Source organism: Pseudophryne corroboree, chromosome 10 (genome assembly GCF_028390025.1).
Source record: "Pseudophryne corroboree isolate aPseCor3 chromosome 10, aPseCor3.hap2, whole genome shotgun sequence".
Taxonomy (NCBI): Eukaryota; Metazoa; Chordata; class Amphibia; order Anura; family Myobatrachidae; genus Pseudophryne; species Pseudophryne corroboree.
Window position 1 is genome coordinate 17,573,867 of NC_086453.1, and position 23,756 is coordinate 17,597,622.

At 45.4% G+C, this 23,756-nt stretch overlaps 1 pseudogene; it reads right to left on the reverse strand.

Annotated features, from left to right (window-relative positions):
- Positions 1-12,295: 12,295 nt before the first annotated feature.
- LOC134967148 (5S ribosomal RNA) lies at positions 12,296-12,414 on the reverse strand (annotated as a pseudogene).
- Between the last annotated feature and the right edge of the window lie 11,342 nt (positions 12,415-23,756).

A 23,756-nucleotide genomic window follows, 5' to 3' on the forward strand; every position in this document is an offset into this window, starting at 1 on the left:
AATGTACTAAGCTGCGAAGAGAGATAAAGTAGCCGGAGAAAAAGTAGCAACCAACTAGCTCCTAACTGTCATTTCTCAAGCACAGCCTGTAACACGGCAGGTAGGAGCTGTAAATAAATATGGACATGACTGATGTTTGGAAGTAAAGCAAATTACCAATCATCAACTGCTGCTGCACTGAAGGGGGGGGGGGGGGGGTGCAGATGTAACATGTGCAGGGAGAGTTAGATTTGTGTGGGTTCAAACTGAAATCTAAATTGCAGTGTACAATAAAGCTGTCTAACATTTGCGGGCTACATGCAGAAGTAGGCAGTATTTACCCTGCTCGGAAAAAATATAACCCACCCAAAAACAATTTAAAGCGGCAATCTTTTATAAGGCATTTTTTTGCCTCGTAAATTATTGCCACTTTATTAAAAAGTTAGCGTTTGTCCGGCAATCCGCCCAACTCGGACGGAATGACATCTGGCCCTAGGTATTCACTTACTGAACATCCCCCCAGCACCCCTATCCCGCCACACACGCTTATTTACCTGGATAGAGAACACGAGAGCAGCAATGCCCAGGGGCAGACAGCAAAAGATCATAGTCAGAATAGACAGCACCAGGTAATCCTCATGGACCGGCTGAGTCGCCAATATCACCTCCACAGGCTGTTGCGTCACCACCACAGGACTGGGGCTCTTGGATGACCAGAAGTCATTAGTAGAATGATATTGAGGTGGATCACTCTTCTCCTCGATCTCTCCCATCGCTGACCTGTCCTCTCTCCGGTGGCTGCGCCAAGACTGAGGCTCGATTGTGACGGAGAACGTGGTGACATTTGGAGGTATTGGAGATTCTCTCTCATATATATAGTATTACCTAGGACACAATACACAGTAGGAGAGTCCACCCACACAATTCACAACAATAACACCTGTAACCTGGTGCGAGGTGGGTAGAGGACAGGTGACCGATGGCTGTTATTAATTCATTACTTTTGGGTTGTGTGGTTTCTCAGGGCCTCCACCCAAGCCTTGTGATATTTTCCCTTGAAGCTGAACTGGGAACGTCTGATAGTAATTATATAACTATTACCTTCCAGCTTCCTTCTTTATGTTGCCTGCAGCACAAACCGTAATAACGACGCACAATTAGTGTATGTTTTAAGGATCTGGAACGCTTCTTCTATTCTCATTTGGGGCTCAATTCAGGACGATTTTTATTCACGTTGAAAATGATGAAACGTGTGTTCAAAAGCGTAATGGAATGGTATGAGTTGGCCAATTCACTGTTTTTTTAGGCGTAGGTAATAAAATAGAGTAATCCTTCTTAAAGGCAGAGTTAGGGACATCCTCTTTCTTTACAGTGTATGTTTAAAGATAAGTTGGCCGGTGCCTCCACCTAAGCTTTGTATACGCTGTAAGTGGAGACTGCAATCTCTGGGATTCGCTTGGGTAAACACCTAGTGCTTAGCTCTACCTATGAGACCATACTTACATGTAGTGTAATATCAGAGGAAATTTCATACCAATTTACCATTGATAAATAATACCACTTATTTCCATGCAGATGTCTCCAATCTTCTCCTGGGGTGTCCACAAATGGCAAACAGATGTACAATACAAAGTAAGTACAATAACGGGAATTTCCCAATAATATATGGGTTTGGGCTGGGAGACCGGCGATCAGCATACCAACCCCGGGGGAGGGGGGGGGGATGCTGTGCTCTCTTGCACGAGTTGCTGTAATAACCCCTGTTAGCATGCCGGTCTCCCAGCCCAAACCCATATAATATTGTGAAATTATTGTTATTCTACTGGTTAAATATGAACTATTAACCAACTTATTAGATAACTCTCACAACTATGAGACTCTAAATCCTAGTGATTTTATATATATATATATATATATATATATATATGTATATATATATATATATATATATATATATATATATATATTATTGTTAGTTAATATAGTGAGTGCAGAGCCCCTGTGATTTATTTTTAAACAATGTGATCATAAACCGTGTTGCAGCCCAAATCTAGGAATAGGTGAGGGCCGTGGACTAGTGCTTTTTGTTTATTAGATTAATTTATACATTACTCTTTTTGAGATCACATTTTCTCATGCACCCTGTTTTAACTTAATTCTAGCTTTTATCAGCTGTTCTCCTAGGAGAGGTGTGTTGGTAACTGTCTCACCTACAAAAGGAAAGTTGCTGTCAGCTATAGACCAGGTAGAATACCTATAGTGTAACACTAATGTGTTAGAGTAGGACTTGCAGTATAGTGGGGTCCCTTGTCGGGGGCTGCAGGCTCAAATGTATTGCTCAATGCATGAACTAAAACTCCACTGTTTATTATTGTTACTTAACACAGAGAGTGCAGAGCCCCTGTGATATATATATATATATATATATATATATGTGATACCCTGAAACTGCAGCCCAAATAAACTGTGGCACTACAGGTGCCAGCATGACTTTAATAAAAGTAAAATGTTTGCTGGAGTTGCATAGCACTGTGCCAGCAGCCTACGGCTTGCAGCACAGAAGGAGTTAACAGCACAGCTCATAGCTATACAGATTAGTCTGCAAAATGCAAAGGGCATGACTCACTCATTTGCAGACTCAGAGCGGGAAACACAGAGCGGGAAATCCCAGATAGAATGTGTACCTGGGAATGCAGGGTTATAAAAAGTGAAGAAATAACAAGTGGAAGGGAGATCAAAGGCGCTGCTATACAAGTGACAAATATAATAAACAAAATTTGTATAATATACTTGCAAAACCTTGTGGTCCTTCGTTAATCTTTTTTTCATATAAATCCAGTAATTACCAGATGTTTACATGCAAAGAACAAAAATAAACAACAAATGTGTAGTAATATCTACAATAAGTTCAATTTTTTGTGTGTTCTCCGATGAAGCAGAGCCCTGTGATGTGGAAGTTTTTCTTGATAGGAGATAAGGATAGTTTCTCACCACCACTTCACAAACATAGGTACACGTACCAAAACTCACTTAGAGTTAAATATCACCATACGCATAAAGGTTTCTTTTATACTTCTACTTAAGACACGTGAAACAAGATCCGTTCAACGAAAACGTACCACACTCACGTTTTCAGCAGATGGTATCCCACACGTAGCGGTTTCTTTGAATAGATGAATAACTCTTCTCTTCCATAAAGAATTAGTTTATTGGTGCGTGATAACAAATTTTAAAAATAATTCATAAAAACAAATCTCCTTAAATAATTACCAAAAAAATCAGGATAGAGCAAAATGTGTGTCAGAATGGAAAATGACAATCACAAGTGAATTCCGGACTTACACTTGCGAACACAAATGCTGCATATTACCTTGATTTGGTATCGATATAGGAGAATTAAAAAGCACTGTCTGATATCAGACAGTGCTTTTTAATTCTCCTATAAGGTGATATCAGACAGTGCTTTTTAATTCTCCTATAGGTGATATCAGACAGTGCTTTTTAATTCTCCTATATGGTGATATCAGACAGTGCTTTTTAATTCTCCTATAGGTGATATCAGACAGTGCTTTTTAATTCTCCTATAGGTGATATCAGACAGTGCTTTTTAATTCTCCTATAGGTGATATCAGACAGTGCTTTTTAATTCTCCTATAGGTGATATCAGACAGTGCTTTTTAATTCTCCTATACGGTGATATCAGACAGTGCTTTTTAATTCTCCTATAGGTGATATCAGACAGTGCTTTTTAATTCTCCTATAAGGTGATATCAGACAGTGCTTTTTAATTCTCCTATAGGTGATATCAGACAGTGCTTTTTAATTCTCCTATAGGTGATATCAGACAGTGCTTTTTAATTCTCCTATAGGTGATATCAGACAGTGCTTTTTAATTCTCCTATAGGTGATATCAGACAGTGCTTTTTAATTCTCCTATATCGATACCAAATCAAGGTAATATGCAGCATTTGTGTTCGCAAGTGTAAGTCCGGAATTCACTTGTGATTGTCATTTTCCATTCTGACACACATTTTGCTCTATCCTGATTTTTTTGGTAATTATTTAAGGAGATTTGTTTTTATGAATTATTTTTAAAATTTGTTATCACGCACCAATAAACTAATTCTTTATGGAAGAGAAGAGTTATTCATCTATTCAAAGAAACCGCTACGTGTGGGATACCATCTGCTGAAAACGTGAGTGTGGTACGTTTTCGTTGAACGGATCTTGTTTCACGTGTCTTAAGTAGAAGTATAAAAGAAACCTTTATGCGTATGGTGATATTTAACTCTAAGTGAGTTTTGGTACGTGTACCTATGTTTGTGAAGTGGTGGTGAGAAACTATCCTTATCTCCTATCAAGAAAAACTTCCACATCACAGGGCTCTGCTTCATCGGAGAACACACAAAAAATTGAACTTATTGTAGATATTACTACACATTTGTTGTTTATTTTTGTTCTTTGCATGTAAACATCTGGTAATTACTGGATTTATATGAAAAAAAGATTAACGAAGGACCACAAGGTTTTGCAAGTATATTATACAAATTTTGTTTATTATATTTGTCACTTGTATAGCAGCGCCTTTGATCTCCCTTCCACTTGTTATTTCTTCACTTGTATCCCTTTTGTGATCTGGATTTGGGCAGATCATAGGAAGGTTAGGATTGGGCAGCTAGCTTTTGCGCCAGAACTCACACACATTTATAATTTAGGGTTATAAAAAGGTTGTCCTGCAGCAGCCTAGAGGAGGACAGTCAGTGAGGAGAGTGAGCAGACAGTGAGGTGGATTTAGCCAGAAAGATGTAGCCCCAGTGAGGGCTCCCCACATGTTTAGGTGGGGAGTGATGCCAGCCACAGCAAAGCACTTGATGACAGAGGGAGACATCGCAGTGTAAGAGCAGCAGTATGCAGAATCCAGTGAAAGGGTGATGCCAGGAGAAAAGTGTGCTAATGGTGTGAGTCTCAAGAGGTATCTGGGTGAAGTGGTCGGAAGCCACGCGGCGTGAGTAAGCGCCCCCAAGGAAAAGTATCTCGAGAGGTATCTGGGTGAAGTGGTCGGAAGCCACGTGGCGTGAGTAAGCGCCCCCCCATGGAAAAGTATCTCGAGAGGTATCTGGGTGAAGTGGTCGGAAAGCCACGCGGCGTGAGTAAGCGCCCCCAAGGAAAAGAATCCTCGCTAAGTAAGAGAGAGAGAGACGGTCACCTGATGTGTAGCACTACTGGTCACAGAATGCACTGGTATGTACTGATGTTCGCTATATATATGCCGCTGCGACTAAGCGATGCGCTGGAGGAGGTGCCCTGATATGGGATCCACTGTAACTTATGCTTTGTGCTGGAGGAGTGTTCACAAGTTATCCCTGCAATCTCCCTGTTTGATGTTTAAATAAACTTTATGCTGTTTATCTGAGATGGACTGGCGCCCAATTCTTTATGCGCTGCACCGACACCTGTAGTCCACACCCACAATGTACTTGTAGTTAAAGACCTGATTCTCCAGGGGACCCTCTGGTAACTGTGCCTGAACCCATGACCAGCCGGGGCAAGGTAAGGGTGATGTACTATACACAGTGACTGCAGATCTTGCATACCTAATACTAGTGGGCTATCACATTTGGCGTCCGCGAACAGGATACGAGCAAACATGGTTACCAACGTGGGGCTCTAAGGGCAATATTTGTGGAGGTGGAACTTATGTAACAGGACATCGGGACTATGCAGTGCACCCGGTCGGAGCAATACCCTTGGGGGCACTGTGTTTGGCCATTTCTGAGTGTCCGAAAGAGCCAAGGATCGCAAGGGGAATGTAGTCCCCTATATCTATTTTCCTAAAGTTGGAGAAACTTGTTTAATGGGAGGGGCCCACGAGAGCCACCTGTCTCTTTTGACCCAGACGTGGGGGAAGACAAGGGCAGGCGAGGGCAGGTTCTCTGTGTTTGGCGCAATTGCCACAAGATGTCTGGAACATTTTACTATCACATGTGACTCTGGACTGTAACTCGTTTGAAAACCGCAACAGAATATGTGATTTGTATGTAATGTGATGTTTGACATGCCATGTTTTCCTGAATATGTGATTGTTGTTTTTTTGTCACATGTACTGTCATTATATGTTATGTTGAAAACTGCTGTTGCGTGAGGACACGCAAGATTTCAGCAGGGGTGCATGTGATACCCTGAAACTGCAGCCCAAATCAACTGTGGCACTACAGGTGCCAGCATGACTTTAATAAAAGTAAAATGTTTGCTGGAGTTGCATAGCACTGTGCCAGCAGCCTACGGCTTGCAGCACAGAAGGAGTTAACAGCACAGCTCATAGCTATACAGATTAGTCTGCAAAATGCAAAGGGCATGACTCACTCATTTGCAGACTCAGAGCGGGAAACTGAGAGCGGGAAACACAGAGCGGGAAATCCCAGATAGAATGTGTACCTGGGAATGCAGGGTTATAAAAAGGTTGTCCTGCAGCAGCCTAGAGGAGGACAGTCAGTGAGGAGAGTGAGCAGACAGTGAGGTGGATTTAGCCAGAAAGATGTAGCCCCAGTGAGGGCTCCCCACATGTTTAGGTGGGGAGTGATGCCAGCCACAGCAAAGCATTTGATGACAGAGGGAGACATCGCAGTGTAAGAGCAGCAGTATGCAGAATCCAGTGAAAGCGTGATGCCAGGAGAAAAGTGTGCTAATGGTGTGAGTCTCAAGAGGTATCTGGGTGAAGTGGTCGGAAGCCACGCGGCGTGAGTAAGCGCCCCCATGGAAAAGTATCTCGAGAGGTATCTGGGTGAAGTGGTCGGAAAGCCACGCGGCGTGAGTAAGCGCCCCCAAGGAAAAGAATCCTCGCTAAGTAAGAGAGAGAGAGACGGTCACCTGATGTGTAGCACTACTGGTCACAGAATGCCCTGGTACGTAATGCTGTTTGCCATGTATGTGCCGCTGTGACTAAGCGATGCGCTGGAGGAGGTGCCCTGATATGGGATCCACTGTAACTTATGCTTTGTGCTGGAGGAGTGTTCACAAGTTATCCCTGCAATCTCCCTGTTTGATGTTTAAATAAACTTTATGCTGTTTATCTGAGATGGGCTGGCGCCCAATTCTTTATGCGCTGCACCGACACCTGTAGTCCACACCCACAATGTACTTGTAGTTAAAGACCTGATTCTCCAGGGGACCCTCTGGTAACTGTGCCTGAACCCATGACCAGCCGGGGCAAGGTAAGGGTGATGTACTATACACAGTGACTGCAGATCTTGCATACCTAATACTAGTGGGCTATCACATATATATATATATATATATATATATATACATACACACACCAACTGGCGGCACTCACAAGACTTTTTGTTAGGAATGATCAGACGGACAGCGTCCCTGCGTTCAACGTTTCAGTCGTGAGACTTTTATGAAGAACAGGTGTACAGTGACAAAAACATACCTTAAATAGTGTGCTCCGTCCAGTGTCCCCGGTTGCGCTTCCAGACGCCGCCTGGCCTCGCCGGATGACGTCACCTAGCGCGCGTCCATACTCCGTCCCAGCATCTCTGGTCACGTGATACTCAAACAACGTGATCACGTCACCCGCCGGCGGATGGAACGCAGCGCCTGTTCCGCTCTCCAGTTGTCAGGGAAACGCTGTGCGGTAACCATGGGGATCTGTAAACAAAGCGGCATGATGCACAGACCAAAAAATAAAAAATACCAACAGAGTGACATGAAAAAAACACATCAACACAAACAGAGTGCAATAGGAGTGTACATCATGAACATGAACTGAGCCGCTAGTGATGAGATGATGTATTGAGATAAGACCACATATTGTGGATGGATCAAAAAAAAGACAGTGTCAGTGAAAAGCAATGATAATAAGTGCTATATAGATATTAAAAATGTTAAAAAGGTGGTGCAAAGCACTGCCTAATGCAGTGTAATTATGCTGAGGATATAGTAATAGGATAATACTGTATCGACATGTACAATGGCCACAACTAGCTAATCCGGTGTACTGCTGCTTCTGACAAGAACATCAGGAGCAGCATATCAGCAAGTGCTTAATATGTATTTGTTAAATAATACGGTATATGTGGGAAAGAAAACCTCTAAATCCACTTACTGGTTTCCAATAATGTTAACCCTAATGACGCTATTGCCCTAGGCTCGTCTTATTGTTACTCTAAGGGTTATTGCACATGAGAAAAACATGTTGTAATCAATGTCGACACCAGATGTTCTACCAAAGTATGATGATGACAGCCTCTTGCTGCCTCTAGTTTAAAGAAAGCAGGAAAAGGACAAAGTCTCGTTCAGACCGTATGGAACAACGGAGTTCATTCGATGGATCCACTTCGCTTCCAATTGTAACAGCTTCCTGTCCCTGTCCCCTCCTCAAAGGGAGGGTGGTACATGATCGATTAACTTGTACACTAGAGAGGATAACGTGTGTTTCTTCTCTTTAAAGGGCAGTGCAACTGGCTGGTCGACCGGCTTTCCCTCCAGAGCCATGCGTATGGCCGACCTGTGCTGTGTCATCCTTTCTCGTAGAGTGCATGTCGTCTTCCCAATATAAACAAGCCTGCAGGGACAGCGAATCAGGTACACAACATATCTCGTGATACACGTCAAAACATGATGGATAGTCATTTTCTTGCCCGAATATGGGTGTAACACATAACTCCCGGTCTCCAAATATCGGCAAGTTGTGCACCCAATACACCTGTAGCTGCCTGCCTTTTTGGTAAGGAAATGCTCTTTACTGCCTTTAATTGGAGTTTCAATGTTGTTGTGAACTAACCAGTCCTTCAAATTCTTATTTTGTCTATAAGCCATCATGAGTCTTGACCCTTGTAGGGACTTCAAGGAAGGATTCGAATTAACAATCGGCCAATATCTCTTGGCAACTGTATTGATGAACTTAGATTCTGTGTTAAAATTATTAACAAATATAGTCGTTCGTCCCTTCACCTTAGGTAGAGGCTTCCTCAGCTGTTCTCTACTGAACTGCATGACTTTTGTCTTGGCACAATTCAGTTCCTTCTTGGTGTGGCCTCGTGCCATGAACTTAGAGCTCATCCGATCAATCTCTTCCAGCGCAAGCCCTTCGTCCGTGGTGATTCTTCGAATTCTCAAGAATTGGGAATACGGAAGGCCCTTCTTTAAGGGTACCGGATAATGACTTTGTGCATGCAGTGCGTTGTTGACATCAGTGGGCTTCATATATATTGATGTACTCAGTTCGGCCCCATCCCAATGTATGTTGACATCCAGGAAATGGATTTGCTGATGATGGCATTCATGGGTAAACTTGATATGGGGATGAGCACCATTGATATCTACCATCATGTTTTGGAAGCTGGTGACCGATCCTACCCACAGCAAGAAGAGATCATCAATGTATCTTATAAAAAAGAGGCAATGTTGCTGGAAAGACTGATGCTGGAAAAACAGGGATTGTTCAATCTTGAACATGTAAATGTTCGCATAAGAAGGTGCCACATGGCTGCCCATGGCACACCGTCTGAGTTGGACATAGAATTCCTTGTTAAACAGGAAATAATTCCAGGTGAGCGTCTTCTCCATTAGTTCCATGAACAGCTGCACCGGAGGACCATCATACTCCACTTTTTGTGTGATGAACTCTTCAAGATACCTCAATCCTTCATCATGCGGGATGCTTGTATATAGGGAAACGACGTCTACTGTGCAGAGCAACATGGTCTCTGGGAGTCGATCCAAACTACGAAGCTTGTCCAAAAAGGTGTTGGTGTCTTTGAGATACGTTTTCTCACACTGAACCAGAGGTTGAAGAAATTGATCTAGGTATTTTGAAATATTGCTGTACAGAGAGTTTCTGGCTGAGATAATGGGGCAGCCAGGTGGTGCTTGTAATGACTTGTGAATCTTCGGCAAACTGTAAATTAGTACCTCAGGAAATTGTACGGTAAGTGCCGTCAGTGTGGTATCTGAAATGCTACCCTTGGATGCTGCTGTAGTTAATATACGTGTGAGCTCATCTTTGAAGATGTTGGTAGTATCACCTGATAGTTTCCTGTACACTTCTGGTACATTAAGTTGTTTGTACATTTCTTCCAAATAAGATTCTGTGTCTTGTACCACCATGGCGCCACCTTTGTCTGCTGGCCGAAATACTATGGTGTTATCTTTACTCAAGGATCTCAATGCTTGAAATTCATCCTTGGACAGATTCTGATGTGTTACGTGATTACCTCTTTTATGGTGATCGAAAATGTCCTGATCGACTAGCGTATAAAGCTTTTGATTGACGGATTGAAGGATTGGGGTTCAAAGGTGGATTTTTTTCGGATTGATGGCACCAGAGATACTTGTGTATCATCAGATTGGGGAAAGAGTTCTCTCAATTTGAGATTTCTGTTAAATTTCTAGGACTTGCAGTATAGTGGGGTCCCTTGTCGGGGGCTGCAGGCTCAAATGTATTGCTCAATACATGAACTAAAACTCCACTGTTTATTATTGTTACTTAACACAGAGAGTGCAAAGCCCCTGTGATATATATATATATAGCCACGAAATTACCGGCACTCAATTCCTCTGTAAACAAATGCCATGGTGCCCTCCGTCACATAGCAGTGAACATAGCTGGGTATACAGCGTCGGCACTCACTCGGGACTTATACAGCATCGTAAAAGAAAGAGACTACGCTCTGTTCTACAGTTAACGTTTCAGATTATAATTTTCGTCTAACAAAAGTTATAAACTGAAACGTTACCTATAGAACAGAGCGTAGTCTCTTTCTTTTACGATGCTGTATAAGTTCCGAGTGAGTGCCGCCGCTGTATACCCAGATATATATATATATATATATAATAGCAAAGAAATGCCTCGCCACTTTTTAGACTGCAACTCCAAAAATATATAATCACACTCCCAACTATCTGGGCGTCAGCTGTCCCCTAAGAAGGCAGCAGTGGTGTGTTGCTGCAGGAAATCGAAATAGGAATACCGGATAGGGGTTCTAGCGACCAACGGTGTGGTACTCACAAATATTACCAAATTTATCAGCACATTAGAGTGTACATATGTTTAAATAAAAACATTTTATTTTACAATACTATAAAAAAGGTGACAAGAAAAGTTTTCAAAAATATATATAAATAAAAATACTATAAAATCAAGGTACAATACACTATAGGGGAACTCTGTTTAAAGTGCAAATTGCAAAGTACACAGATATCTCCAAATAGATAAAACCAAGCTTAAGAATCTTAACTGATTCAGCAGGAGGTCTCTAGGGAAAGGACCAACGCGTTTCGTCTCTGAGACTTCATCATGGGGTAGTGACTTACTGGGACCCCCCATATTTGTATAGTTAATCATGACCTCATATCCTGTTTGGGCGGGTAATTCAATGTCAAATACTATATTCTGGATCAGAACACATTCACAATTGTAACTGGGACATTAATCAGATGTAGTAAATTGCTTAACAGTAGTTTTGAACAAGCATTGATAATCATAAGTAAAGTTTTTACATCATTTATATGTGATACGGTATTTCCGCCACACTTCCGGACATTCTTCGCATGGTCTTAAGCGGGTGTGACTCGGCGGTGACGCGGCTTTCATTCTGCTCTCTCATGCGCGGACTTCCTTTCTGAGGCTCCTGCTGTCATATGACTCCCGGACTCGGAAGTAGTGTGTTTGGAACGCAATTTGGCCCGCATCACGTGTATAGTTTTAGTTGGTTGTTATGGAAACGGTACCGCAACACGTAAATATGACTCTTTCCAAGAGTTGTCACAATACATAGAAAAAGTAAACAAATACAGGTTTAAGAACACATATAATAAAAAACGTGGCATGCAGTTGTGGTTCATTTATCGGACCAGCACTGTTCTATATATACTATCATTTTTTTTTATAGAATTTATGGTTATTTCAACGATTTATTTACTCAGACTATATATATATATATATATATGAATTATTGCAATTTAATAGCCAGAATGCAGAGGTAGTTGGTAAGGAAAAGTAAAGTGGTGTGCATATTGTTCTAATATATATATATATATATATATATATATATATATATATATATATATATAAAGTGATAGTGATTTGGGTATCCATTATACCTAGAGGTAATAAAGTGCCATATAGTTGCTTCAAGTAGATAGTATATTTTCGATTATAATATTTATCATTATCGTGATATTTAGATGTATTCGTGAGAGTTTTCTATTTATATCCATATGTATATCAGTGAGTGATAAGTGCAAATTTATTTATATTATTTATTATATTAATAAATTTTTACCCTATGCTTCAGGGGTCGCCTCATTTTCAGTACAGTATCTAATCTTCCCAATGGGTCGCCCCTTTTGGTACTGGTCAGGCCCAACACTGCTTAGCTTCCAAGATCGTCCGAGATTGGGTATTTCCAGTGTGGTTTGACTGTATTTACTTCGTACACAACAGATGACGCCATGACATTCTTTGTAAAAAAAAAATATTATTATTTGTATACGTGATTAAGAAACAGTGAAAGTGGTGAAGAAAAGGCAGAATTTTTTTTGGGGAATGACACCTTCACAGAAAGGGAGCAATCTCATAGCTCTCGTTGAGGCCTAGGGAGTGCATGGTTCTTAGATGGAACATCCAGAACATCTCCCGCTGTGACAATTTAGTTGCCAGATCTCCCCCTCTTTCTCCCAATTTGACCAGTTCTATAGCTTTGAAGGTAAGTTCTTCTGGGTTTGAATTGTGTTTTTCAGTAAAATGTCTTGAAATGGTATGACTGTCTATTTTATTCTTGATGTTCCGGACATGTTCTTGTATCCTGAGTGTCAGTTGTCTCTTGGTCTTGCCTACATACTTTTTTCCACAGGTGCATTCTAGCAGGTAAATCACAGATGAGTTGTTGCAGTTGATGAAGTCTTTAATTTTATACTCTTTAGAATTTCCAACATCGTTGAAGCTTCTCCGGTACAGGTGGAGGAATTTACAAATGTTACAACGGCCACATTTATAAGATCCCACGCACTTCAGCATTGTTTGGTATCTCCCGTTTTGTTTCTGAGCATACTTGGTGCCAGTAAGTCCTTAAGGTTTTTTGAATTCTTATAAATTATTTCTGGACGTGACGGAAGTATCTCCTTCAAGACTGGAACCATTAAGAGAATAACTCAATGGGCTCTAAGTGATTTCTTTATTAGATCTTCATGACAATTGTACGTGGTGATGAATGCTGTTGAATCTTTCTTTTTGTTTCTGACCTTGTATTCAAGTCGATCTTTCCTGTTCAAAGACTTTGCCCTTGTAATGGCCTTTTGTAAAATATCAGAGGGTTACCCCTTTTCTTCAAATCTCCCCTTGTATACCTCTAGTTGTGCTTCACATTCTTTCCAGTCACTGCAGTTTCTTCTTAGTCTATGGAACTGGGAATATGGTATGTTGCTTTTCCACTTTCTGAGATGGTTGCTTTTGAAATGAAAATAGCTGTTTCGAACCACTTCTTTGATGAAATTCTTAGTTCTAACTTCTCCTTCTGTTCCTGTTAGTACTAGATCTAAGAACTCAATTGATACTCCATTGGTGTTGGAGGTAAAAGAGATGTTCATATCATTGTTACTTAAATATACAAGGAATTGGTGCAAGAGATCCAGAATCCCGTACCATATAATTAAAATATCGTCAATATATCTCTTCTAAGACAGATATGATCTTTAAAACGATGTTGACTGTAGATAAAAGACTTCTCTCAACACCCCATAAAAAGGTTAGCAAAACTATATTTACTGTGTTTTGTTCACTATATTTACTGTGTTTTGTTCTCTGACACTTCCAATATAACTTGGCAGTAACTTATGTATTTACATTCAGAGATGTTGCTGCTAATTCCAAGTGCACTTTATATCAGCTGTGTAAGAGAAAGGTATCAGTCAGTATAATGGATTGCTACAACGTGCATAAGTAGAAGTTACTCAGTGCTTTGTTGCATTATAAAATGAAAGCTTAGGCTGGGTACACATCTGCCGATGTGTACATAATTTTAACCGGTGGATCGGATGATTTATCATATACATCAGCAAGTTAATGATGAGCACTCCAGTGGGTCATTAATGAGGTACAACATCTTTCGTTTTTAACTTGAAATCTAAAGATATTGGGGGTAATTCAGACCTGATTGCTGCTGCAAATTTGTTAGCAGTTGGGCAAAACCTTGGCCCTCATTCCGAGTTGATCGCTTGCTAGCTACTTTTAGCAGCCGTGCAAACGCATAGTTGCTGCCCACGGAGGAGTGTATTTTCGCTTTGCAAGTGTGCAAACGCCTTTGCAGCCGAGCTAGGCAAAAACAGTTTGTGCAGTTTCTGAGTAGCTCTGGACTTACTCAGCCGCTGCGATCAGTTCAGCCTTTTTGGTCCCAGAATTGACGTCAGACACCCGCCCTGCAGACGCTTGGACATGCCTGTATTTTTCCAAACACTCCCAGAAAATGGTCAGTTGACACCCTCTTGCTGTCAATATCTTTGCGATCGGCTGTGCGAATGGATTCTTTGTTAAATCCATCGCTCAGCAACGATCCGCTTTGTACCCGTACGATGCGCCTGCTCATTGCGGTGCATAAGCATGTGCAGTAGAGCCTGCGCTGCGAAAAACGGCAGAGAGTGATCAACTTGGAATGACCCCCCCATGTGCACTGCAGGGGAGGCCGATGCAACATGTGCAGAGAGAGAGTTAGATTTGGGTGGGGTGTGTGCAATCTGCAATCTAAATTGCAGTGTAAAAATAAAGCAGCCAGTATTTACCCTGCACAGAAACAATATAACCCACCCAAATCTAACTCTCTCTGCACATGTTACATCTGCACCCCCCCCCCCCCCTCCCTGCAGTGCACATGGTTTTGCCCAACTGCTAACAAATTTGCAGCAGTGATCAGGTCTGAATCAGGCTCATTGTACGAGACGGCATGCACCTGGATGTGGGTGTACGCCGTCACTGACAAGACGCAAACAATATCGTTCAGTGTGTATGAACGATGCCATTTGCAGGGGGGATCTTGCCAACGTCACTGACATCGAAAAGAGTGTACCCAGCCTTAGTTGCTCTGCAGTATCCCATGGATATTCCTACTAGGGAGGCCAATCCCGGGACATTTTTTCAATTCAGGGATTCGGGATTGAGAAACGCTCAATCCTAGGATTCACAGGATTGCAGTAGGGTTCCGTGTAGGGAGTATAGAGAGTGGAAGTGGAGGGCAGAGAAGAAGGGTATAGGGAACAGCAAGGGAGAGTGGGTGCAGGGTGGGTGTAGGGAGCAGCGTGGGAGGGTGAGTGTAGAGAGCAGTGTGGATGTAGGGAGCAGTGCGGGAGAGGGGATGTAGGAAGCAGTGAGGCAGGGTGGGTGTAGAGAGCAGGGTGGGTGTAGGGAGCAGGGTGGGTGTAGGGAGCAGTGCGGGAGAGAGGAGGTAGGAAGCAGTGAGGCAGGGTGAGTGTAGAGAGCAGGATGGGTGTAGGGAGCAGGGTGGGTGTAGGGAGCAGTGCGGGAGAGAGGAGGTAGGAAGCAGTGAGGCAGGGTGAGTGTAGAGAGCAGGGTGGGTGTAGGGAGCAGTGCGGGAGAGAGGAGGTAGGAAGCAGTGAGGCAGGGTGAGTGTAGAGAGCAGGGTGGGTGTAGGGAGCAGTGCGGGAGAGAGGAGGTAGGAAGCAGTGAGGCAGGGTGAGTGTAGAGCAGGGTGGGTGTAGGGAGCAGTGCGGGAGAGGGGAGGTAGAAAGCAGTGAGGCAGGGTGAGTGTAGAGAGCAGGGTGGGTGTAGGGACCAGTGCGGGAGAGGGGAGGTAGGAAGTAGTGAGGCAGGGTGGGTGTAGGGAGCAGGGTGGGTGTAGGGAGCAGGGTGGGTGTAGGGAGCAGTGCGGGAGAGAGGAGGTAGGAAGCAGTGAGGCAGGGTGAGTGTAGAGAGCAGGATGGGTGTAGGGAGCAGTGCGGGAGAGAGGAGGTAGGAAGCAGTGAGGCAGGGTGAGTGTAGAGAGCAGGGTGGGTGTAGGGAGCAGTGTGGGAGAGGGGAGGTAGGAAGCAGTGAGGCAGGGTGAGTGTAGAGAGCAGGGTGGGTGTAGGGACCAGTGCGGGAGAGGGGAGGTAGGAAGTAGTGAGGCAGGGTGGGTGTAGAGAGCAGGGTGGGTGTAGGGAGCAGGGTGGGTGTAGGGAGCAGTGCGGGAGAGAGGAGGTAGGAAGCAGTGAGGCAGGGTGAGTGTAGAGAGCAGGGTGGATGTAGGGAGCAGTGCGGGAGAGGGGAGGTAGGAAGCAGTGAGGGAGGGTGAGTGTAGAAAGCAGGGTGGGTGTAGGGAGCAGCGTGGGAGAGGGGATGTAGGAAGCAGTGCGGGAGAGTGAGTGTAGAGAGCAGGGTGGGTGTAGGGAGCAGCGCAGGAGGGTGAGTGTAGAGAGCAGGGTGGGTGTAGGGAGCAGCGCGGGAGGGTGAGTGTAGAGAGCAGGGTGGGTATAGGGAGCAGCACGGGAGGGTGAGTGTAGAGAGCAGGGTGGGTGTAGGGAGCAGCGCGGGAGAGGGGATGTAGGAAGCAGTGAGGGAGGGTGAGTGTAGAGAGCAGGGTGGGTGTAGGGAGCAGCGCGGGACAGGGGATGTAGGAAGCAGTAAGGGAGGCTGAGTGTAGAGAGCAGGGTGGGTGTAGGGAGCAGCGCGGGAGGGTGAGTGTAGAGAGCAGGGTGGGTGTAGGGAGCAGCACGGGAGGGTGAGTGTAGAGAGCAGGGTGGGTGTAGGGAGCAGCACGGGAGGGTGAGTGTAGAGAGCAGGGTGGGTGTAGGGAGCAGCGCGGGAGAGGGGATGTAGGAAGCAGTAAGGGAGGCTGAGTGTAGAGAGCAGGGTGGGTGTAGGGAGCAGCGCAGGAGGGTGAGTGTAGAGAGCAGGGTGGGTGTAGGGAGCAGCGCGGGAGAGGGGATGTAGGAAGCAGTAAGGGAGGCTGAGTGTAGAGAGCAGGGTGGGTGTAGGGAGCAGCGCGGGAGGGTGAGTGTAGAGAGCAGGGTGGGTGTAGGGAGCAGCGCGGGAGAGGGGATGTAGGAAGCAGTGAGGGAGGGTGAGTGTAGAGAGCAGGGTGGGTGTAGGGAGCAGCGCGGGAGAGGGGATGTAGGAAGCAGTAAGGGAGGCTGAGTGTAGAGAGCAGGGTGGGTGTAGGGAGCAGCGCGGGAGGGTGAGTGTAGAGAGCAGGGTGGGTGTAGGGAGCAGCACGGGAGGGTGAGTGTAGAGAGCAGGGTGGGTGTAGGGAGCAGCGCGGGAGAGGGGATGTAGGAAGCAGTGAGGGAGGGTGAGTGTAGAGAGCAGGGTGGGTGTAGGGAGCAGCGCGAGAGAGGGGATGTAGGAAGCAGTAAGGGAGGCTGAGTGTAGAGAGCAGGGTGGGTGTAGGGAGCAGTACGGGAGGGTGAGTGTAGAGAGCAGGGTGGGTGTAGGGAGCAGCGCGGGAGAGGGGATGTAGGAAGCAGTAAGGGAGGCTGAGTGTAGAGAGCAGGGTGGGTGTAGGGAGCAGCGCGGGAGGGTGAGTGTAGAGAGCAGGGTGGGTGTAGGGAGCAGCACGGGAGGGTGAGTGTAGAGAGCAGGGTGGGTGTAGGGAGCAGCGCGGGAGAGGGGATGTAGGAAGCAGTGAGGGAGGGTGAGTGTAGAGAGCAGGGTGGGTGTAGGGAGCAGCGCGAGAGAGGGGATGTAGGAAGCAGTAAGGGAGGCTGAGTGTAGAGAGCAGGGTGGGTGTAGGGAGCAGCGCGGGAGAGGGGATGTAGGAAGCAGTGAGGGAGGGTGAGTGTAGAGAGCAGGGTGGGTGTAGGGAGCAGCGCGAGAGAGGGGATGTAGGAAGCAGTAAGGGAGGCTGAGTGTAGAGAGCAGGGTGGGTGTAGGGAGCAGTACGGGAGGGTGAGTGTAGAGAGCAGGGTGGGTGTAGGGAGCAGCGCGGGAGAGGGGATGTAGGAAGCAGTGAGGGAGGGTGAGTGTAGAGAGCAGGGTGGGTGTAGGGAGCAGCGCAGGAGGGTGAGTGTAGAGAGCAGGGTGGGTGTAGGGAGCAGTACGGGATGGTGAGTGTAGAGAGCAGGGTGGGTGTAGGGAGCAGCGCAGGAGGGTGAGTGTAGAGAGCAGGGTGGGTGTAGGGAGCAGTACGGGATGGTGAGTGTAGAGAGCAGGGTGGGTGTAGGGAGCAGCGCGGGAGAGGGGATGTAGGAAGCAGTGAGGGAGGGTGAGTGTAGAGAGCAGGGTGGGTGTAGGGAGCAGCGCGGGAGAGAGGAGGTAGGAAGCAGTGAGGGAGGCTGAGTGTAGAGAGCAGGGTGGGTGTAGGGAGCAGCGCGGGAGAGGGGATGTAGGAAGCAGTGAGGGAGGGTGAGTGTAGAGAGCAGGGTGGGTGTAGGGAGCAGCGCGGGAGAGGGGATGTAGGAAGCAGTGAGGGAGGGTGAGTGTAGAGAGCAGGGTGGGTGTAGGGAGCAGCGCGGGAGAGGGGATGTAGGAAGCAGTGAGGGAGGCTGAGTGTAGAGAGCAGGGTGGGTGTAGGGAGCAGTACGGGGTGGTGAGTGTAGAGAGCAGGGTGGGTGTAGGGAGCAGCGCGGGAGGGTGAGTGTAGAGAGCAGGGTGGGTGTAGGGAGCAGCGCGGGAGAGGGGATGTAGGAAGCAGTGAGGGAGGGTGGGTTTAGGTAGCAAAACTTACTATTAGGCGGGCAGCCATGGACAAACACTGACCGCGCCAGGGGCATTTCAAATGTAGCGCTGGCCACCAGCCAGTCAGAACAGGCAGTCCGGCATCCAATAAGGAGCCCCTGTTGCGGCCGCTTCCCTGATTGGCTGCCAGTCTGCCAGCTCTGACTGGCTAGCAGCCGGCGCTACATTCGAAATGCCACCGGCGCGATCAGTGGGTGTTCATGCCGCCCGCCTTAGCTTTAAACACCCCGCTGCCACCCGGACCGTACAGCCGAGCAGCGCTGTGCTATAGTGCTCAGCGCTACCCGGCAAAAGTAGGCTCCAATCCCGGTATTCAAATCCTGGCATTTATGGGCCAGAATCCTGGCATCCTGCTGATCCCATTCCTGGGACTGGCCTCCCTAATTCCTACTTCCTTGAGCTGTACTGTAGTTATTAGCGTTTAGCAATAATACCCATATTTCTCCACTAGATGTCACTGTCCTCACTTGTATTAGCTAAACCTGAACTTATCTGAGAGTTAATTGAACTCCTTAAATGTATTTAGGCGTTTGAAATTTCCTTGGCTGACCAACTCTTTTACCATCACTGTGGTCCGAGTTTAGGGATGTGTATAGAATATCTACATTCAGTGCGTCTACAGTCATTACATCGACTCCATATCGTCGACACAGGCACAAGGTCTACACGGACAAAAGGCCAACATATGAAAGGTTGACAGGCAGGGGTGCCGACAGCCTTGCCAGAATCTGATAGTGAGGGGGGGGTGCAAAGCGGGCGCATACACCGCACAAGGGGGCACCAGTCCCTTATGCGGTGGGCTGTGAGCAGTGAAGGAGGGATTTTGCGATCGCTCTCCCCGCATATGACGCAAGGGGAGAGAGGACTGGCTTCTGCCTCTCTACCGCATCAGACAGCAGCGTATACTGTGCTGGGGAGAGAGGACTGGCTTCTGCCTTTCTCTCTATCGCACCACACAGCACCGTGTACTGTGCTGGGGAGAGAGGACTGGCTTCTGCCTTTCTCTCTATCGCACCACACAGCACCGTGTACTGTGCTGGGGAGAGAGGACTGGCTTCTGCCTCTCTACCGCATCACACAGCAGCGTATACTGTGCTGGGGAGAGAGGACTGGCCTCTGCCTCTCTACCGCATCACACAGCAGCGTATACTGTGCTGGGGAGAGAGGACTGGCCTCTGCCTCTCTACCGCATCACACAGCAGCGTATACTGTGCTGGGGAGAGAGGACTGGCCTCTGCCTCTCTACCGCATCACACAGCAGCGTGTACTGTGCTGGGGAGAGAGGCCGGTGCAGCAGACAGTCCTCTCTCCCCCTTACACACAAAGTACCTCTGCAATAGGGGGGAGTAGTGGGACCCTCGCCGTGCCCCTCCAACTGGCCTGGTTCAAGAGTACCTGCTCCCCCCTCTCAGCGCTGCTGTCGACAGGTACAAAATGTTGACAGGGTCAAACGTTTGACATGACAATGGTCAATGGTCGACACACTTTTTTTTTTGGGGGGGGGGGGTTAGTGGGAATAGCTTTTCCATCTGGGACCACCGTTTGTAGAAACGCGCCCCCTCACCGTCTTGCTTCGTTCACTATGCTTTGGGCACGGTGTCACACACCACTCACCTTCCCACAAGGCAACTATAGGTGATCATTTTTGGCATGGATAGTCAAGGAAGAAAAAGTCCAAAAACTAGAAAAAGAAACAAAAAACATGTGTCGAACATACGTGTGTTGACCACTGTCGATCTTTTGAAGCTGTCAACTTTTTCCAGTGTCAACCTTTCATATGTTGACCTTGTGCCTGTTGGCCATATAGTCCGGATCCCCGAATAGGCTGAGCTGTAGCGGTTAATTGGAATATACTCCCTCCGTTTGAAATGTTGATGGTTCACAGGGCTGCCATCAGAAACGATGGGGCCCAGGACTGACAAATTTGGCAGCAGCCCCCATGACACACAATGCCCCATAACTCCCTACCTGCATGCATCCCCCAAAGCTTACCAATTTAAGAGGGCCCGGGACCAGCAGTGAGGATCGGGGGGCCAAGCCAGCTGCCTGCGCACAGGCAGGCAACCACAGAGGGACAGAGCTGCGGCAGTATTTTTAATATATAAATAAATAAAACAAGTGAGCGCTGAAGCTTGATAAATATTTGAAGAATGTTATACAAGAATCTCGGAAAATTGTTTTTAGGAAAGCAGATAGCCTAAAACTTAAATTAGCACCAAGTATGCTGAGACCAGATTCCACTAAAGAGGCGATTACGGGGAATTGGTTGGGGTCAAACCCGAAACCAAAAGGGTTTTTCAGATGTGGCAAGCCTAGGTGCCACACATGTGATCATGCAGCACATCGATGTAATACCGTCACATCATTTAGCAATAATGAATCATATAAGTTAGAATCTTTTCTCAACTGTCAATCGTGTTATGTTATTTATGTCATCTCATGTGGGTGCGGGGTTCAATATGTGGGCTGTACCACAAGAACACTTAATGTTCGGTTTCTGGAACATAGGAGGCTTCTTATTAAAGATAATAGAACACATAGTTTACCTTGTCATTTTGGATTGTGTCCTAAGGGGATTCTCAAGGACATTAAAGTACAAGCTATTGAACAGATCCCCCCATCGACCAGAGGGGGAGATAGATATAAGAAGTTGTGCCGCAGGGAGGCCTTTTGGATCTATAAACTTGGAACTATGGTTCCTGTGGGCTTGAATGATACCATCGAGCTCAACAATATTTAATTGTATAAATAGAGGTTATGGGTAGTCATCCCTGGTGCACTGCTCCTTTCTTTCCTCTTCCATCATTCCCAAGAAAATTCCCCATCTTTCCCCCATAGTAGACTTCCAAACAAAGGTCCGGGTCATCTTTCTCTTATTTTTAGGTATAATATTTAGTAAGTTTAGAACATTGAGGAAGTTCTGAAAAGAACTGGCGAAGCCCCTAATATCACCTAGACCCCCCCCCCCCCCCCCCCAACATTATACTGGGGTAGATAGCTCCGTAGTAATTTAATCAGTAGTTCTAATTGGGTGTAGTCTTTACATGTTTTTTCACGAAAAATATAAAAAATATAAAAATAATAAAAAACTTATGATACTATATACATATGTTTACATATAGGCGTGACATGAACTAATTGGATATTCATATCTAAGGGTTCTTGAAAAATCAATGTAATAATGTTTTTCTACTCTGTTGCTTTTTCCGGAATTTAAAAAAAAAAAATCCTTAAAGAATTGTTAGAGGAGCCTTTTGGCCTCTGAGAGTGTGTCTAAGGGTGTGTACACACGGGTCGATTTTTTCTTCCGATTCTGACTATATAGTCAGAATCGGAAGAAAAGATAGTGCAGATCGCAAGGTGACAGTCACCTTGCGATCCCGATCCGATGCCGATGCGCGGCCCCGCGCGGTCGGCATCGGCAGAAAAAATAGGCTGTGCAGGCAAGTCAATCCTGACTATCTCTATAGAAGAGATAGTCAGGATTGAAATCGCACATAGCCAGCATCGCAAGCACAGTCATTATGTGCTTGCGATACTGGCTAAGTGCCGACCCGGCCCCCTGTCGCACGGTGAGAATCGGATAAGTCCGAATCTCACCGTGTGTATGCACCTTTAGTTTTAGAATTTATATTATCAGGAATATACATACATATATTTTTTTATCATTATAATGATCATTGACACTGTCATTCTAATAGAACAAATATATGGTAATTGTTTGGCTATGAGACATTTATAGGTATATTTGTGTATTTATAAGCTAATTAAATTTTAAGAATTGTTTTGTTATAATTCTCCTGCTTCACTGTCTAGTTTTATTTATTTTAAATATTGTATAATGATGTAAATGGCGAGGTATAAAAACCTTTTATTATTTATATTTTTCTAGATTGTCTTGCTATATGAATAGAAGCTTGCGAACACTCATTATTTCAGTTTCTAATTGCTTAATTGTTTATAGACAGCTGTATCAATGATTAGTGAGGCTATGAGTATAAAAATGCCCAAGGATCTGGAGGCGGTACTTCTGATGAAACAGCCCCAGGATTGAGGCTGAGAAACGCGTCAATCATTCCTCCCAGTATCCCGTCTGGTATCCTGCTTCTTTCCATCACCAGAGATTGCAAGTACGTCTTTGAACGGCTCCAGCTACAGGCGCGTCTCTGACGGCTCCCGCTATATCACTGCAAGTGAGCGGTTTTGAGCATTCAGTTCACCAACACATTCTGCTTCAATTTTTACCCCTTCGGTGCCGCAGTAAGCGGTGTGGGCAGCCGGCGCCCACCATTTCAAAGGAATTACCGAATAATTGCAATCAGCAGAGGTTGGGGTAAGCACAACACGAGACTGTCTAAATAACGTTCCATGCTTAAATGTCATTGTGCTGTGCACAGAATTGTGCTAAATAAAACCACCTATTAAAAGCCGTTTTTAAAATACGGAATAAGTATTGGGAGCAGATATTATAAAGTGGACAAAACAAATGTGAACTGTCTATATCCACACCACGGATGGACTTTTAAATCCATAAAATTATCTTATGAGCCTATACGTCTAATTAACCCACATGTGGAGCTCCCAGCAAGGAGCCTTTATAATTACAAGTGCTATATTACCATCTGAAGCACAGGTGGTTATATCGTTTTAGGGGAATGTGTTAATATGTCCATCAATTACTGCTACTGATAATTATTGATGCTTGCTATATTATATATGCTGTGTTATCAAATTACAGGATACCAGGTTTTATTCACTAACTTGTGATTATTATATATATATATTTTTAATAAAATTGTATAATACTTTCAATGACAGCGCTTCTTTGTTTTTTTTACCATTCTTAATATATAGCCTGCTGTGAGCCAATTGGAGCTTGCTGACTAGCAGCAAATCAGGAGCTGCCAACTGGCTACTCCTGATTGGCTGCCGGTCCGTGAGCTCCGATTGGCTCACGGCCAGCTATATAGTTGGATACCGCTGCAGCTCTGTCCCTCTGTGGCTGCCTGCCCTGACGATTCCTCACTGCTGGACACGGGCCCCATCTCAGTCAGGGCCCAGGACTGGAGTCCCCTCCATTCCCCATTGATGGCGGGCCTGGTGGTTCACA